This window comes from Culex pipiens, chromosome 1, assembly GCF_016801865.2.
Source record: "Culex pipiens pallens isolate TS chromosome 1, TS_CPP_V2, whole genome shotgun sequence".
NCBI classification, from domain to species: domain Eukaryota; kingdom Metazoa; phylum Arthropoda; class Insecta; order Diptera; family Culicidae; genus Culex; species Culex pipiens.
In genome coordinates, this window is record NC_068937.1 from 76,194,657 (window position 1) to 76,208,377 (window position 13,721).

At 28.9% G+C, this 13,721-nt stretch overlaps 1 long non-coding RNA gene across 1 annotated transcript; it reads left to right on the forward strand.

The window, feature by feature from the left end:
- Nucleotides 1-10,854: 10,854 nt before the first annotated feature.
- On the forward strand, nucleotides 10,855-11,726 carry LOC128092376 (uncharacterized). The gene is made up of 3 exons (XR_008211701.1): nucleotides 10,855-11,059; nucleotides 11,119-11,533; nucleotides 11,594-11,726. It is a non-coding gene; the product is annotated as an uncharacterized LOC128092376 (long non-coding RNA).
- Nucleotides 11,727-13,721: the final 1,995 nt, after the last annotated feature.

Here is a 13,721-nt window from a genome sequence, read left to right on the forward strand (position 1 = left end):
AATACGAGAATTACAAAACTAAAAATATAAAAAAAAAACCGTAGATAATTTTACTAATTTTTTCATAATTTACCTAATTTAACTAAATTATTTTAAATTGATCTTAACTCAACAAATTTAACTGAATTTTATAAAATTTAACTTAATTAAGCTTAATTTATCTAAATTGTACTTGATTCATCTAAATTTATCAGAATTTTATATAATTTACCTAAATTGAACTTGATTCAATTTTTTTTAAATATATCCAAATTGAACTTCATTCATCTAAATTTGACTAAATTTAACTTTATTGAACTTAATGCAACTGAATTTTACAAAACTCTACTAAATTTAGCTAAATTATACATAATGAAACTTAATTCAATTTTCAAATTGAACTTAATTCAACCAAATTTAACTTTATACAACAAAAATGAACATAACTCAACAAAATTTAACTGAATTTAACTAAATTTATATGAATTTTACTTATTTTGCTTAATTTAACTAAATTTAAATAATTAAAGTAAATTAAATTTCCATAATTTAACTAAATTTATATAATTCAACTAAATCTATACAATTTAACCAAATTTAACCTGGTTTAAATAAATTTTACAAAATTTAAATAATTTCAACTTAATTTACTTAATTTAAATATATTTTTTAAATATATTGATATTGACCTTAATTTGTCAAAATTTATCTAAATTTAACTTTATTGAACTTAATTCAGCAAAATTATATTAAATATATATTTATTAGTTTAATTAAATTTACTAAATTTAACTAAATTGAACTTAATTCAACTTAACTTAGTTATATATAGTTGAACTTAGTTGAATTTATTTAGATTTAGTAAAATTTATTTAAATTTAGTAAAATTTAGTTGAATTTAATTAAATTTAGTTCAATTTAAGTAAATTTAGTTCAATTTAAGTACATTTCGCTTAATTTATTTCAAATAAATTAACTTTGGCTAAATTAAGTTATATTAAAATAAAATTTGTTAAATTGACTTAAATTGAGCAATATTTAGTTAAACTTAGTTAAATTTAGTTCAATTTAGTTAAATTAAGTTAAATTTAATTACATTTAGTTGAATTTTGTTAAATTCAGTCATATTTAGTTGATTTTAGTTAGATTTCGTTAAATTTACTTAAGTTTGGTCAGATTTAGTTAAATTTAGTTAGATTAGGTAAAATTTAATTAAGTTTTGTAATATTTCGCTTAATTTCTTTCAATTTAGATAAACTTAGTTAAATTTAGATTATTTTAGTTAAAATTAGTTAAATTCAATTAAAATCAGTTATCTTTAGTTAAATTCAGTTAAATTAAATAGAATTTTGTTGAATTTAGTTAAATTCATTAAAATTTTATTAAATTTAGTTGAATTTAGTTATATTTAGTTAAAATAAGTAAAATTTAGTTAGATTAAATAAAATTTAATTAGGTTTCGTGAAATTTCGTTTCATTTATTTCAATATAGTTAGCTTTGGCTAAATTAAGTTATATTAAGTCAAAATTAGTGAAAATATGTTAAATTGACTTAAATTGAGCTATATATAGTTAAATTTAGTTATATTTAGCTAAACTTAGTAAACTTTAGTGAAATTTATTTAATTTAAGTAAGATTAATAAAATTTATTAAAATTTAGTGGAATTAATTTAAATTCAGTAAGATTTAATTAAATTTAGTTGAATTTAGTAAAAAAAATCGCTTAGTTTATTTAGATAACTTTGGCTAAATTAAGTTATATCAAGTTGAAATTAGTTACATTAAGTTAAATTGACTAAAACTGACTAAAAAAAATAATTAAAATTAGTTACATTTTGTCATAATAAGTCAAATTTATGTAAATTAAATAAAATTTAATGAAGTTTCATAAAATTTCGCTTTATTTATTTCAATTTAGTTAAATTTAGCAAAATTTAATTAAATTGAGTTATATTAAGTTAAATTTATTTAAATTTAGTAAAAATTAGTCAAATACAGTTGAATTAAGTAAGATTTATTTAAATTTAGTTAGATTTAGTCAAATTTAGTAAAATTTAGGTTGATTTGATTAAATTTAGTTATATTTAGTCAAAATAAGTGAAAATTAGTTAGATTAAGTAACATTTAATTAAGTTTCGTAAAATATCGTTTCATCAATTTAGTTAACTTTGATTAAATTAAGTTATATTAGGTTAAAATTAGTTAAATTAAGTTAAATTGACTAAAATTGAGTTATATTTAGGTAAATTTAGATAGAAAAAGTTAAATTGACATAAACTTAGTCAAATTTAGTTAAATATAGTTAAATTTAATAAAGTCTAGTTGAATTTAGTTACATTTAGTCAAAATAAGTGAAATTTAGTTATATTAAGTAATATTTAATTGAGTTTCGTAATATTTCGAAAATTTATTTCAATTTACAAAAAATTTAGTTATATTTAGTTAAACTTAGTTAAATTTTGTAAAATTTAGGTAAATTGAGCTATATTTAGTTAAATTTATTTATGTTTAGTTAAACTTAGTTAAATTTAGTTAAATTCAATTGAATTTAATAAGATTCAATTACATTTAGTTGAGTTTAGTTACATTTAGTTAAAATAAGTAAAATTTAGTTAATTTATATCAATTTAGCTAACATTGGCTCAATTCAGTCATATTAAGTTCAAATTAGTTCAATAAAGTAAATTTAGTTATATTTAAATACATTCAGTTAAAGTTACTTATATTTAGCTAAACTAAATTAAATTTGGTTAAATTTATTTTAATTTAGTTAAATTTAGTAGAATGTAAAAAAATTTAGTTAACAAAATTATGTTGAATTTAGTTGAATTGATCAACATTTATTTTAATTTAGTTATTTTTTTATGAATTGAGTCAAATTTAGTTTAATTATGTCAAAGTAAGCTAAATTAAGTTAATTAAGTTAAATTATGTAAATTTAGTTAAACTATGTAAATTCAATAAAATTCAGTTAGATATAGTAAAATTGAGTTAAATTTTGTCGAATTAATTTAACGATTTGTCCAATTATTAAACAAAATTTAACTAATTATAACCAAATTTAACTTAATTTAACTAAATTTATCTAATATGGAATTAATTCAAAAATATTCAACTGAATTAAACTGAACTGAACTAAAATAAACTAAATTTAAATAAACTCAACTAAATTACATAAATTTTTCTATATTCGACTTAATTCAACTAAACTTAACTTTATACAACAAAATTGAACTTAACTCAGCAAAATTTAACTGAATTTTACTAAATATAAATGAATTTTACTTAATTTAGCTTAATTTAACTAAATTTAATTAAATTTACATAATTTGAGTAAATTCAATTAAATTTACATAATTAAACTGAATTTACATAATTTAACTTAATTCAGCAAAATTAAATGGATATTTTGCAAATTTATCTAAATAGAACTTAATTCGACTAAATTTAACTAAACTGAACTTAATTCAACTAAATTTAACTTTGTTCTACAAAATTTAACTAAATTTTACTATATTTTACTGAATTTAATTTAATTTGCATAATTTAACTTAATTAACCTACTTTCACTTAATAAAACTAAATTTGACTCACTGCATAAAAAATAACTGAATTAAAACAAATGTTGATCAATTTAGCTAAATTCAACTTAATTTTGTTGAATAAACTTTATTATATTCTACTAAATTTAACTAAATTTAAATAAATTTAACTTAATTTAACTATATTACTTAAATTTCACTGAATTCAAATAAATTTAACTAAATTGAACTCAGTTTAACTAAATATAATTAAATTTAACTAAGTGTATCTAAATATAACTCAATTTAACTTAATTTAACTAATTTTAACTTAATTTAGCCAAAAATAACAAAATTCAAAAAAAATTAAATAAATTATGCGAAGTTTTTCGAAACTTAATTGAAATTTACTTAATCTAACTAAATTTTACTTATTTCAACTAAATGTAACTAAATTCAAATAATTTTAATTAAATCTTACTAATTTCAACTTAAGTTAACTAAATTTAACTAAGTTTTACTAAACACAACTTTTCTTAACTAAATATAACTCTATTTTAGTAAATTTTACGAAATTTAACTAAGTTAAACTAAATTTAACTCAATTGAAATAAATTAAGCGATATTTTGACTAAATTTAACTTATTTTAATTAATTCTTACTAAATTTACCTGAATTTGACTAACTTTATTTTAACTAAATATAACTCAATTTATCTTAATAAAACTAATTTCAACTTAATATAACTTAATTAAACCAAAGGTAACTAAATTTAAATAAATTTAGTGAAAATTTACGAAACTTTATTAAATTTTTCCTAATCTAACTAATTTTTACTTATTTTGACTAAATCTTACTAAATTCGACTGAATTTTACTAAATTCAACTAAATTTAAATAAATTCATCTAAATATAACTAAATTCAACTAAATATAACTCAATTTAACTCAATTCAACTAAATTTTACTTTATTTTGCTAAAGTTGACTAAATTTAACTAAATTGAAATTAATTTAACTAAATTGAAATAAATTAAGCTAAATTTTACGAAACTTAATTAAATTTTACTTATCTAACTAAATTTGACTTATTTTGACTAAATGTAACTAGTTTTAATTACATCTAACTAAATTTAATAAAATTTTTAATGAATTTAACTAAATTTAAGTCAATTTAACTTAATTGAATTAGCTAAATAAATTAAAAATTCAATCAGATTTCGTAAAATTTAACCTTATCTAACTCTATTTAGACAAATTCAACAAATTTATCTATATTTGTCTTAGTTTAACTGAATTCAACTAAAATTAGTTTACTATAACTGAACTTATCTAAAATTATCTAAATTTAACCAAAATTAACAAAACTTAGCTAAAATTAACTGTATTTACCTAAATTTAACTGAATTAAATTAAATTAACTGAATTTAACTACATTTGACTAATTTTTTATCCTAAATTTTACTTAATTTAACTTCATTTAACTTTATTTAGCTCTATTTAACTAAATTAAACTTGATTTAACTTGAGTTAACTTAATTCATAACTAAATATATCTAAATTTAACTAAATTATTCTTATTGTAACTAAATTTAACTAAATTTAAATAAGTTTAACTAAATTTAATCAAATTCAACTAGATTTTAATTAATTCACATCAATTTCACTCAATTCAACTTAATTAAAATAAATTTAACTAAAATATACTAAATTCAACTGTATTTAACTACATTAAACTAAACTTGACATTTAACTCAATTAATCTAAATTTACCTTAATTAAACAAATTTTAATAATTACAACTAATTTAAAGTTATTGAAACTATTTTGGTTACTTTAGTAAAATAAGTTTATCAAATTAAGTAAATTTATTTAAACATATTAATTCAACTTTTATTTATATAAGCTAGTTTTAAATAGGTTTATTGGCTTTTATTGTAATTTTAAGAATTCTTTGAATAAACGTTTTAATCTGTTTTGTTTTTTTGTCACCCTATTTGTATTGATCACCCTAACCGCTCTAAACTGAATCCGGAAATACTAAAGAAGAAGAAGCACCCCCAAAATGTGCCCCGTTCCGCCATCGTTTTTTTGCCCGTTATCGTGGTCAAAACGGGCCCAAAAGCGTGCCACAGACGGGCGTAACACAGCGGCCAAAATGCGTAACGCCCGCCTAAAGGTGTATTCACATTATACCGCATCCGCAGCCGCAGCCGCATCCGCACAAAATTTGACAGTACGGACGCACAGTGCGGACGCGATTTCTCCAATGCATTTCAAATGTTCCCATTCACACTGTTCCGCATCCGTATACGGATCCGTACTGCGGATACGGATGCGGAACAGTGTGAATGGCTGCATATGAAATGCATTGGAGAAATCGCGTCCGCACTGTGCGTCCGTACTGTCAAATTTTGTGCGGATGCGGCTGCGGCTGCGGATGCGGTATAATGTGAATACACCTTAAATGTTGCATTCTGGCACGCAATGGGCCACAACGAGGGGAAAAAGCGTGCTGAAAATCGGGCCCGCTTTCAGGCAAAACGTCCCCGCTTTTTGGCCGTTTTCCGCCCATTTTTCTATGTGGGATAGAGTTATCTAAGCCCGATCTCACGCACACTAGTTTACCATTTGTTTTTGCTGGCGGGTACAAATTTTAACCTAGAAATCCATCGTGTACGTACACGCAATACATGCGCACGTAGATAACTCTATTCCCATAGGGTACGTTATCCATTAGTGGACCCCTTTCCTATAGTGGACCCTCTGAAGGGTTTTTAATGGAAAATTCAATAAAATCACAATTTCAAGCATGTTGTTGTCTACAAATCTTTTATTTAGCATGTTCAGCATCATTTAGAACAATGATGACTGACATTGAATTCTTGACTTTTTTTTGATAAGGTCCTATAAACCAGGGCTGCGGAGTCGGGTCATACTTCAAGCGACTCCGACTCCGACTCCGACTCCGGCTTTCTGAGTTCAGCCGACTCCGACTCCGACTCCGGCTCCGGCTTTCAGCTCCAACCGACTCCGACTCCGACTCCAAATCCGGCCTACCAACTCTAGCCGACTCCGACTCCGACTCCGACTCCAGCTTTCAACAAATTGTTGGCTCCGACTCCGACTCCGACTCCACATTTTTTTTTTTTTTCAAAAATTAGTGAACCATTATTTTAAAAAATAATTTATTACTCTCTAAGTGTCAAGTTTTTCTCATGGAAAATAAGTTCGAATCACAAAGCGGAAAAAAAAGTTTCTAGGTTACCAATGTTATACGTTATTAAAACAGAAATAAAAAAAATCCAGTTTTGAAGGCATTTTTAGAAGAACAATTTTGTAGGTAAATAAGGATTTATTCACATAACCTCAAATTTACATGTAATTTATTAGAAACTAATAAATTTAAATATTCAATTGTTATTTTTTTTTAAATTAATCATTAAAAGAAACCTAGCCTTGATGATCGATTAACATATAAATTTAATTTGATCACTTTTAGGCTGACATTTGTAAGAAACACAGTGACTCTCTTAGTCACTTTGGATTTTCAAATTTAATTTTAAACGAATCATTTTTTTAAAGCCCCATTAATTTTTATTTAAGACGTAGACGTACATCACGCCATGGCTGAAAGAGATTATTATTGAAAATTAATGTACCTGAAGAATTTCTTCGTGGAAAGGACGCTGAAGGGGTTTTACCCAGGGATTTTTTATTTATTTTAATTTAAAAATTTTCGAAATATTTTAAAGGAGGCGCGCGAGACTTCTTGAATCTTCACCGAAGCTTTATGAATGATCGAGCGCCTCCGGTAAAATATTTTCTACCTAGGTCACAGATATTTCAAAAGGACCCCTGAAGCTAACTTTCAAGAAGATTTTTTAAGGTACATTGATTTGCAATGATAATCACCTTACGTCATATTTGCGAGGGACATATACATTTTGAAAAAAATCTTACTTGTTGAATAATATTTGGAAAATAAACTAAAGTCCTATCATATTCACTAAACATTTTCAGATTCGTTCAACGACAATTTGCAATGATATCAAAATAGTTTTCCTAAGGATCAACACTTTCAGATTTCAGTAGAGAAATAGTAAACATTAAAATTATCGATATCTTTAACATATTCAATGATTATTTCAAAAATTAGTTGCAATTTTTTTGACATTTTTTGTCAGTTTCAAATATTTTAAACTTGACACTTTGATTTTTATGTACGTAGTTATAAACAAAATGCACATGTTGAGGTCCAAGTAGTAGATTGTTATAATCGTTGATTATTTGATGGAAGAGTTATACTCTCAGTGAGTTATTTATTCAGATTTCCAAAAACAGTTATTATTATTTTTAATCTTTTTAAGTACCTCGTAACTTTTTTCCTGAAAAATGATTTACTTAAAACCTAGACATTCACTATCGGGGTAAAGTACTTTTTTCAGAATGAACTGGATTAAATTTGGTGTAATTTGAATTGAAAAGGTACATAAATGTAGGCAAAAGGATGAAGTCAAGAATCAATTGAATATTTCTGAATACAGAACCAATATTGTCTATTACTTTTTAAGTTATGATACTACATACTTGGGTTAGAGAAGATTAAAAGGTTATCATTAAGTGATCATAGTGAAATAAAACAATTAAAGCATTCCAATCACAATAAAAATGCTTCAAAAACAAAATGGCATCTGATAAATCTCTTTCAAAAAATGTCGCAGAGCATGCGACAATTAAAAATATTCAATGCTCTCCTGCATTGTAACAAATTATGAACAATAATAAAAATAATATTTATTGTTGAATTTTAGATAACTCCGACTCCGACTCCGACTCCGGGTTATCTAAAATTGTCGGCTCCGACTCCGACTCCGACTCCAGCTCATAAAATTTAGCCGACTCCGACTCCGACTCCGACTCCAGCTGTTCGAGTTTTGACGACTCCGACTCCGACTCCGACTCCGGGTCCCCAAAAAGACCCGACTCCACCGACTCCGGCTCCGACTCCGACTCCGACTCCACAGCCCTGCTATAAACAAATGTAAACATTGAGTGTATCCCTTTCACACCTTATGTCAAAGTCCATCGGAGTAAGCGGGATACACTCAATGTTTACATTTGTTTATAGGACCCCAAGTAACCATCCAGCATTAAAACAAAAACTTAAACAGCAATATTTCAGCATTCAAGTGCATGTTAGTCATGCGACAGCACGTGTAAATGCAAATCAGCACTAAGATCACAGCACTCAGCAATGCTGACTTAGTGCAGCGTAAGTGCTGGTGCTGGCAACTGTGTTTATCAATTTATATAAAACTGGCATCACGGCCTCGCTCGCGTAAGAAGAGTGAGCGAGATAGAATGTTTTCATGGTGAAATGTCAACATTTGCTTGCCTTTTTTCGTAGCTTTTGCTGGTTGCTGGAAAAAGAATGTAAGTATTTTATTCATATTTCAACAATTAATTGTACTCAAATATTATTCATTTGCAGAAAAACACCCTGGTTGCTCAACTTTTTAGTTTGATTATAACCTGTAAAACGGGGATATGGTGAGGAAAGTGATCCAAAAGCTCCTGCGATGGAAACCAGCCGAAGTGGTGTTTTTTACGGAAGAAGTGACGGCCGGAGATCAGTGGTCAGAAAAGAACCACCCAGAGGAAAAGAAGTGCTGATATCACTGAGTATCGCCGCTAGAATGAAATGGTACTTTTTCTGGCCTAACGTGGAAATAATATTATTATTTTCGTTTAATAAATAATCATTGTTTTTCAAAGTTATTCTTTGATTGATTTAATCTTGAGAAACCAGTTGACTCACAAAAAACTTTATGATGGAGCTAATATAGAAGGCATAAGATGCTCCGAAATCACAAGAATAATCCACATCCAGTTTAGACGTGCGGATACGGTGTCCAAATCTACCCCCAGTGATGGCAGCCTGCAACTTCTGGTATCATATCCCGAACAATTCATCTTCAGTCAAAAAAATCGAATTCGTAACTCAGTCAGCTGCGTCGGTAATGAAGTACAGAGTAAACAAAACGGATAAAAATAGCATTGGGAGCAGAAGTAAAGGGAGAGAGAGAAATATTTTTGCCTCTCTCAACTTTTTGACATTTTCTGCAGGGGTGGATAACAACAGTAGGGGCCAGCACTAAATCAGCCGAGAAAAGTCCAAACTCGGCAATTATTCAGCACTGGAGTAGCTGTTAGTGCTGATGTCAAAGCAGTTAAGCTTTTACTCGCAGCTGTAAATGCGCTATCAGTGCTAAATAGTGACCATGTTTTAGTGCTGGATGGTTACTTGGGACCTTATCAAAAAAAACTCAAGAATTGTCCTTTTCACCAAAATAAGTGTTTTGAGTTCGACATCTGAAATCAGCCATGGCCACTAGCATTTTCACAACAAAACTGCATTTATATTTTATGATTGAATTAACCATCCAATCATTTTTTGACTGATTATTTAACTTCAGCAAGTCGAAGTAATGTAAGTTTAAGGATATTTACTAAAATAAAGCGCAAAAATTATGGGGGTCCAATATAGGACAACGAAAATCCAAACTTTTTCAAAAGTGGACCCCTGTTAATTTAACCTTCAAAAATGATGAAAACTGTGTATTCAAGCAAAAGTTTCACGAAAACATACAATAAATGCTTGTTGTTATCAACCTAAACGCATATTTTTTCAATTGGGTACTAAAGCCCTATGTCAATTTTTATGTACAACGGTAAAAATCACGATTAAAAACCATTTCTGATCACTTTTTTTCATTTTAATGCAAAAATTTTTTTTGGCAAGACAACATTTTTTCGATGGATCAACTATGGTCCCCTTGGAACGAGCTGTCAAGTAGGAGCTTTTCTGTCAATAAGGATCACGAGGTTAATTTTTCAAAATTGATTTAAAAATCCATTTTAAACTCTTTGTGGTCGTACACACGGTCATTGTACTCAGAAAAATAAGCGTTATCGCTGTAAACAATAATATCAGCAATCTAAGCTTCATTTTAGGACCCAATTATGAGTATAACTATAGCTGTTTTCATGTTAAAAGTACCAATAATGCTGAAGCCGTAAGAATTTATAATTAATCAAAACTATAGTTAATTGTACACACAAAAAAATATTATGGTAATGACAAAAGTAACTTACTTTTGAATTAATATGTGGTTCAAATTTGCTTCATTAAAAGTTTTTTTCTTGTTTTGAGAATGAAAACTTTTACTGTTACAGTTTTTGAAAATCTCATTGCTAACTGATTTAAAAGTTTTAACTTTTAATTCGACTGTATAATTTCTTTCATTTTGTCGTTCTCGTGAAACCGTGTACGTCTAAGTCAAAAATGTAAACAAACGTTTAGGTGATTCCGGTGGTTAGTGAGTGGTGTTCCACGACGTCAATCAAAACAGAACGCGTCCGCAGCCAGGACTTGTACGCGGATACCTTCGAAGGAGGATGGTGCGGAACAAGGTTAGGGGATTAGGGGAAAGTTGGTTTTCAAAAGGATGAGGCCAGCTTCCTGCCGGATCTGCAGCTGTTTCACGACCGAAATGGGTAAGAAGGAAGCTTGGGTGTTTGGTGGCGTTTGGGTTTGATTTTGTTTGTTTTTGTAGGACGCCGTTTATGCGGATGTGAATTTGCACCGGCTGTATTCGATAAAGTTAATTTTAACGGTGAGGAGAAGGATCCGACGGAAGAGGGAAACGACGAGAAGCGATCGGAGGTGGTCAGCGCGGATGTTGCACTCGGTGCCGGCAGTTTACGACCATCAGCAGCATTATGTGCCGGAAGTGATGACGGGACAGTGTGGGATGTCCTGAGGGTCCGCAGTCCATTTCTCGGTGCGGGACATGTTTGACGAGTATTACATAAACATCCGGAAGAACAGTTTGCACCAGTTCTGGAAGAACCGTCTGTACGAAAGCCGCAGGTCCTGAAGCTGTCGTACTCGGATTACTTCCAGAGGTTGGAGCGATATCCGACGAACCTGATCAAGATCATCTACCTGGAATACCGAAGAAGCCACCGGTGAGTATTGAGAATGTGTTCAGTGTCTAGCCAATTTAATTTACTTTCAAACTCTTTCAGCAACTCCCGCCCGCAAACTCTCAACTCGCGACGGCGCAGCTTCGGCCGGATGAACTGGCAACATCTGTGCCATTCTCGAAGGAGGACGATGTGATCGGGAATTATCGGTTCAGGCGCTTCACTTCCCAGTCGGAAAACGTCGACTTGCCTTCCCGAATTAACACCCAATGGCCAACTCCTCCAAGCCTGTCCTGATGATGGTCGGCAACGAGACTACCCTGTTCTCTACATCGCTGTCGCGCTCCAAAATGTAGGCCGCGATGTTAAGCAGCATAAGCAGCAGTTTTAATATTAAAATAAAAATAGAAATAAAATCCATCACATTTTTCGAAAATCATCACTGTAATGTTAAATGTTATTTATTGTTGCCATAAAAAGTTTCTTCTTATAATAAAAGTAAAAAACTTTTACCGATACAACGATTTTGTTCCAGAAGTGCATGGTAGTATCAAAAACTTTCCAACTTTTAAATTAAAAAGTTTGAACTTTCTACGAATATTCACCAACGCGAACTTTTAATCCAACGAACGATCTTTTAAAATTTAGAGTATTTTTTCTTTGTGTGTACTTAACTAAAGCACCAGAATTGCAGTTTGAAATGATATTTTATAATAATAAATCAATAACAAAACATTTTTTCCAATAAACATGCGTGGTTTTATCAGCAACTGTAAACAATTCTATTGTTTAGTATCGGTCAACCATTTATGTAATTAATATGGAAAAATTTGCATCAAGATTACTTTTTTTTAAATTATATTTATGTTTACAGTGGTTTTTGAGACGTTTTCTCTGATCTTTTTCGGAAATAAATGTGTTTAAATGTCTGTTTGGTTTTTTGTTGTTTAAAGCCAAATTTGTTAACAAAAAATATTTGTTTATGATGAAAAGTGAGCAAAATCCATCTTTTATTCGTTATATCTATCATTAGACCTACACCATGCATCAAAACATCAAATATCGGTTAAATTTGGTATAAAAATAACAGTTTGCCTATCCAGCTTTTTAAGCGAAAATGGCGTTCGAATGGTGAACGCCCGAAATGTCAAAATCACGCAGTGGTACCAACATTACGAAAAAAGTGTGCCATGGCATGACAGAAGCATTTTTTTCTAACGTTGGTGCTACTGCGCTATTTTGACATTTCGGACGTTCAACATTCGAACGCCATCTTCGATTAAAAACCTGGATAGTGGACCCGGGTCCCCAATCGAATTATGGACCCGGGTCCACTATAGGAAAAGGGGGTCCACAACAGGCAAAAAAAACTTTTTTTTCAATTGGCTATTTTTCTGCTCAAAAACAAATAACTGATGAAACAAATAGTCAAAATTGTTCGAAAGACTTCAGTTTTCATTGTTTTGTACAAAGGGTTATGAAAAAGTGCTTAAAATATTGAAAATTTGTGAAAAATGTGCTTCGGCTCTACTAGGGGGTCCACTAATGGTCAAAATACCCTACTTTGTTCCCATATTTTGTTTTTGTTGATCTTCTTCTTCGAATCGCCTGGCATTGTTGCCAGGTATGTTTTTATTGCACCAAAAGTGCAGAAAATCGCTGGCAACAATGTCTACGGCACATTCAGAAATGCCGCGCGGCGTGTTCTTTTGAGAGAAACGTATAATACGGCAAGTAGATCGAAATTTTGATAATTAGAATAGGCAATCAAACGTCAAAATTACCCCCCACTAGAGGGCGTTGAAACTTGGGGTGATGTTTTCATTATAACCTACAGCGAGTAAGTTGGTTTGGAATTTGAAATTGTTTTATTTCATCATAAAATCGACATTAATAGCAAATTATACCATTTTCAGGTAAGAAATAAATAGCTTAATTGATATAAACGAAAATATTTTTGTGATGGCCGATTAAACCTGTTCATTATCTGATTCAAAATTAGGGAATGTTTTAATCAACCAAAACCTAACTAATCAATTGAGAATGTAGATTATTCAAGTGGACAAATATTTTTTAAAGTCACTTCTACCATAAAAGCAAAGCTCTGCTTGAAAAATAGTAATTGGAATGATTTTCAAAATTTGCAATCTAACCTCATTCTCGCGTTTTCAATCCGGATCTAAGAATTTTCAATGAAAAAGGCATCTTAGCAAAAAAATCAAAAAGTCAA